Raw genomic sequence first — 5,881 nt, forward strand, 5'->3', positions numbered from 1 at the left:
TTGGAGAAATTATATGCAATCTTTTCAGTGTTGGGAAAGAAAAGTTCAAAGTGAACATCCTGAAACAACAATTTTCATTTTTTCTATGTTTGTAATTCTAAGGGTTTCTAAAATGGCATGAGTAGCAAAGAATCCCCTTGTCAATGCAGGAGATGAAAGAGACATGGGTTTGATCCCTTAGTTGGGAAGTTTCCCTGAGGAGGGCATGCAAACCCACTCTAGTATTCTTGCCTGGAGAATCCCATAGACAGAGGGGCCTAGAGGGGACAGTCCACAGTGTTGCAAAGAGTCAAACACAACTGAAGTGACCAGCACACACACCCAGAGTTGACTTCATCAGGGTCAATGAAGAATGGAAGACCAAATCTAGTTCAAGAAGACCTAAAATAGGATACACACATAAGAAAATTGTTTAGGGATCCTATCAACATTCTCCTAGCTCTTTGAAACCAATAAAATTCTTTTGACTAAATCATTAAAGGCACATTTCACCTGTTTGTTCCTCAGAGTATAAATAAATGGGTTTAACATGGGGGAAATTGAAGTCATAAATATTACTACTTCCTTATTAATAGCCATTTCATCTTTTGATGAAGGTTTGATATAGACAAAGATGCAGCTTCCACAGATGATAGAAACCACAATAAAGTGGGAAGAACGGGTGGGAAAAGCTTTTGTCCTTTGCTGGGCAGAGGGGAATCTTAGAACTGTTCTGATGATAAACATGTAAGACAAAACCACACATATGAGAGTCATGATATATATCAACACGGAGCCAACAAGGGTCATCTCCTCAATGAACCATAGATCTGAGCATGAGATCTTCAGAAGTGGATTAACGTCACAGAAGAAGTGATCAATGACAGAGTCACAGAATTCCAGGTTCAGTCCCAAGCAAAACTATGGAAATATAATCAAGAAAGTGGTCATCCAACAACAGAAGGTAAGCATTTTGCAGAATCTGTGGTTCATGATGGTCATGTAATACGGGGCTTTGCAGATGGCTACATAGCAATCATAGGACATGGTGGCCAAGAGAAAAAATTCTGTCGTTCCAAACACATAGGTAAAAAATAGTTGGGCTACACAAGCATTATAGGTAATGGACCTGTCACCTGTTGGTATACTATACAAGAATCTAGGAATGCAGGCAGAAGTGAATGAGATTTCTAAGAAGGAAACAATTTTGGAGGAAATAGTACATTGCAGATTTAAGATGAGAATCCACTAATATGAGAATGATGATGATCAGGTTTTCCAGCTATACTCAATATGTAGGTGATGAGTAGAAATGTGAAAATCAAAATCTGCATTTGTGAGTCATCTGTTAATCCCAGGAGGATGAAACTGACTACTGGTGTGTGGTTTCTCATTTCTGGGTATGGACTTCTGTCCAGTCTGCTTAAACTGTCCAGTCTGTTAAACTGTTGGAAGGAAAATCTGAGAAGAGTGTAAGAAAATGGTTTACATTTCACATGTAGATTTTGTTTAGATAAGTCAAGTCAAGCCATTTATATGTCTCTTCTTTCTGAATAATGAGTATTTTAATTAATTCATGGTGTAAGCTCTGTTGGTTTATCTGTGGTAGGCTATAAACTTAGCTCCCAAATATTTTGGACCTCAAAATATGCTAAAATGTACATTTTATATTGTAGTTCAGTGTATGGGCACACAAACAAAGCACACATATATATATATACAAACATATGTCTACAACAAAAATTTCAATATCAATCCAAACATGCCTTGATCTCTGAGGTTTTCTATAAAACCTCTAAAAATATTGAATCTTTATGCTGTGTGTGTGAAACTAACATAATAGTGTAAATCAAATATACATCAACTTTAAAATAAACAAAAAATACCAATATCACAAAACTGATTTTATAGCATGCTAAATGATGATAACCTGTACTTATAAAACACATTTCATTTTTTAGGGGCTTGTTAAATCATATTGCCTAAGTAAAACATATATTTTCCATGATATCTCTTTAAAAGTATGTCATGCTTTTAGTTTCTATTTTGGAATTGATTTTCCTCATAACAAACTTGTTCCCTAGGATCAATAAAATCATGAACTTTAGAATATCCTGTTTTCTAAGAATTTTTCTTTTATCACTAATTGAAATTTTGCACAGGTTAATTATCTGGTTGAAGCTCCCTTTTTTGATATATTAAAAACACTTAAGTGTTTCTTTATCCATTTGCAAAAACATTTGAGGACTCTGTTCCACTGCCATGACAAAACCTATACTTAATCTACAGAGGAGAGTTCCTGTAATGAAAATTCTCTCCTAGACCTTTACCATGAATTTCTCCAAATGAACTTTCATCATTAGCTTTACTCTAACTGCATCCAACTTCCAACCTATTCCTCAACTACTTCCAATGTGGTTTCTGAACACAACACTCCACTGAAACTGTTATTTGTAGCAATTATTTCTTGCAGTTGTAGCTGTTATGTTTCAAGGAAGTGTAGATCATATTATTCGTAAGTTTTGTTGTAATTTGTCACTGTCAATCACTTCTTCTACTCAGATTGCTATAAACACATTGTCTGCACAATATCCATACTCCTGGTTTTTGTTCTGCCCTTCTGGTTTCTCCTTTATAACAACCTTTTCCACTACTCATCTTTATAACATTGATATTTCTCACACTTAACCCCTACATCATCTTCCGCATATCTATGACTTTTTTGTGGAAATTGTGAAATATCTTGACTTCAATTTATCACTTAAAATTTGGTAATTCAAAAATGTTTCATATTTGATATGATCTGTTTCAATGCTTCCCTTGTAGCTCAGTGGGTAAAGAATCTGCCTGCAGTGCAGGAGACCCAGGACTGATCCCTGGGTTGGGAAGATCCCCTGGTGAAGGAAATGGCAACCCACTCCAGTATCCTTGCCTGGAAAATCTCACGGACAGAGGAGCCTAGTGAGCTGCAGTCCATGAGGTCACAAAGACACACACTTTCAATGCTAAACATCATCACCTGGCAATTTCACACTCATTCAAACCACACATGTTTAAAATGGAATGCCATCTCCACTGCACCTCTGTTCACTCTCTGCCTTATTCTATGTTTGGTGTTCAGTTCAGTTCAGTTGCTCAGTCGTGCCCGACTCTTTGAGACCCCATAGACTGCAGCACGCCAGCTTCCCTATCACCAACTTCTAGAGCTTGCTCAAACTCAAGTCCATCAAGTCGGTGATGCCATCCAACCATCTCATCCTCTGTCATCCCCTTCTCCTCCTGCTTTCAATATTGCCCAGCATCAGGGTCTTTTCCAATGAGTCAGTTCTTTGCATCAGGTGGCCAAAATATTGGAGTTTCACCTTCAGCATCAGTCCTTTAGTGAATATTCAGGACTGATTTCCTTTATGATTTACTGGTTTGATCTCCATGCAAGGGACTCTCAAGAGTCTTCTCCAACACGACTGATCAAATGCATCAATTCTTTAGTGCCCAGCTTTCTTTATAGTCCAACTCTCACATCCATACATGACTACTGGAAAAACCATAGCTTTGACTAGATGGACTTTTGTTGGCAAAGTATTGTCTCTGCTTTTAATATGCTGTCTAGGTTGATCATAGCTTTTCTTTCAAGGAGCAAGCATCTTTTAATTTCATGGCTGCAGTAACCACCTGCAGTGATTTTGAAGCCCCCCAAAATAAAATCTCTCACTGTTTCCACTGTTTCCCCATCTATTTGCCATGAAGTGATGGGACCAGATGCCCTCATCTTAGTTTTTTGAATGTTGAGTTTTAAATCAGTTTTTTCCACTCTCCTTTTCTACTTTCAAAGTGGCTATTTAGTTCCTTTTCACCTTCTGCCATAATGGTGGTCATATGCATATCTGAGGTTATTAATCCATGTTTGCTGTACTAAAACAAAAATTTAGTGTTGACTGACCTATATTAACAACTGAGATCAAGCTAGAATTTTCTTAGTATAACCCTATCTTGAAAGTCTATCGACACTGCAAGTGTTTTCATTTAATTATGTTTTTTCCCTGATTCATACAGAGGAAGCTCTATCTGGTCTTGGGAAGTTTGCTGGTCTTGGAGTAATGGAGAGTGGCTCTAGAAGCACACCATCCTGAGAGTCAGGTATTGTAATCATCTTAGGTGGACTACTGTCCAGAAAGTAGTTTTCCCTAACCATTTGTTCCGTTCCACTCCTCACGATTCCACCTGTTTGCTGCTCCCAATCTATAACTGGCATTTAGTGACTTGTTCCTCTGTGTTCTGTTTAGACTCCTCTAAGCAGTCTCCTAAACTCTCAAGCCAGTTTAAGACCTATAGGTTTTGTCACACCTTATATCACATCCTATTCAAAAATCTCATTTTATGTAATAACCACAGAATTGACAGATACTGAGATACAGAATTAATTCAAGATAATATTTACCCTTAGACATAGATCAGTTTATATTGTATAACATATGGAATCAATTTAATAACTACTCTGACACTTCTAACTTTTTACATATCTCTGACTCTAATTCCAAGGATTCTTGTTGGTTTTTACATTTGTTGATGAAATGCTCTAGGTGACTTTTATTTTATTTATTTTGTTATTTGTTTATATACTTTATTATTTTTATTTTCATTTTTGACTGTGATTTGTCTTCCTTGTTTTGTGTATACTTCTATTTACAGTGAATGAGAGCTATACTCTAGTTGCAATTTCAGGGTTTTCTTCGTGGTGGCTTCTCATTGCAAAGTGTGGGCTCTAGATCATGGGCTCTTAAATTTGGTGAATGGGCTTAGTTGACTGGTGGCATGTGGGATCTCCCCAGACCAGGGATGGAACATGTGTCCCTTCATCGCCAGAACTCATAACCAGTGGACCACCAGGGAAGTCCATTAGGTGGCTCTTAAATGGCACTATAACCTCTCCACTCAGCACATAAAAAACACTTGCATCAAGGCCGAAAGGCAAACACTGTTTGGCAAAGAAATAGCTTTCCTTTTATGCCTTCAATTCATGCTTCTTCAAAACACCTGACACTAAAATAACAATACCAGAGATTCAGGAATACAGTTCTGGATTTGGACCAACAACTGCTCTGTGGTTGTTCCTCAGCCAACACCAACTCAACACACTAACATCTAATGAAATTATTTTGCTCCCCAAATTTTGACCAATGCCATCAGTAAATTTTTTAAAGATAAAAGCATAATTTCTGCTAGAAGGTCCAATTACCTGTATTGTGACAGCATCACTTGATTGCTTTAATATATTCCTTTCCCGCAGAAGTGAGAGCTGCTCATGTGCCCATTTCCCCTAGTAAACCTCCCAGAGTTTATAGATTCCATTAAAGAGGGGGAGGGCAGACTGTCTAAAAACATATTTTAGGATGAGCTGGGGTCTCTTCCAAATATGTGAGCATCACATATATAACAATAAACTAAACAAATATAAACAACAGATTAAATCATCAGGATAATTAAAGAGAATAACAGACTCAGATTACAAAAGAGGATTGCAAGTACAACCCACCTATCTCTTTTTTCTTCAGTCTTGAGACACCTATTTGGTGACTTTCACAACTCTGGAAATTTCAGGCTCTGTCCTTGCTCATAAATATCTTGAAAAATAAATTATCACTATTGTTTGATGGATGCCTCTTTAGAGAACAGAACGTTTTAAAGAGTGCACAGATATTAATCATATCAGCAAATAATGTCCAATTCAAGACTGCTTCTAAAAGTCCTTCATTGCACCTATTTTTAAGTTGCCTGATATTTGTTAGTTCAAACCCCAGTCTCATCAGTATCCTTGATCAATTCAAAATTATGAAATCAGGTTTCTTTTAATCAAAATTTAATTAATTATTTATTTGTGTGCTGTGTGTGTGTTAGTCACTCA

At 36.9% G+C, this 5,881-nt stretch overlaps 1 pseudogene; it reads right to left on the reverse strand.

Moving 5' to 3' along the window:
* Window positions 1-435: 435 nt before the first annotated feature.
* Window positions 436-1,373, reverse strand: LOC129641590 (olfactory receptor 6C2-like; annotated as a pseudogene).
* Between the last annotated feature and the right edge of the window lie 4,508 nt (window positions 1,374-5,881).

Source organism: Bubalus kerabau, chromosome 1 (genome assembly GCF_029407905.1).
Source record: "Bubalus kerabau isolate K-KA32 ecotype Philippines breed swamp buffalo chromosome 1, PCC_UOA_SB_1v2, whole genome shotgun sequence".
NCBI classification, from domain to species: Eukaryota; Metazoa; Chordata; class Mammalia; order Artiodactyla; family Bovidae; genus Bubalus; species Bubalus kerabau.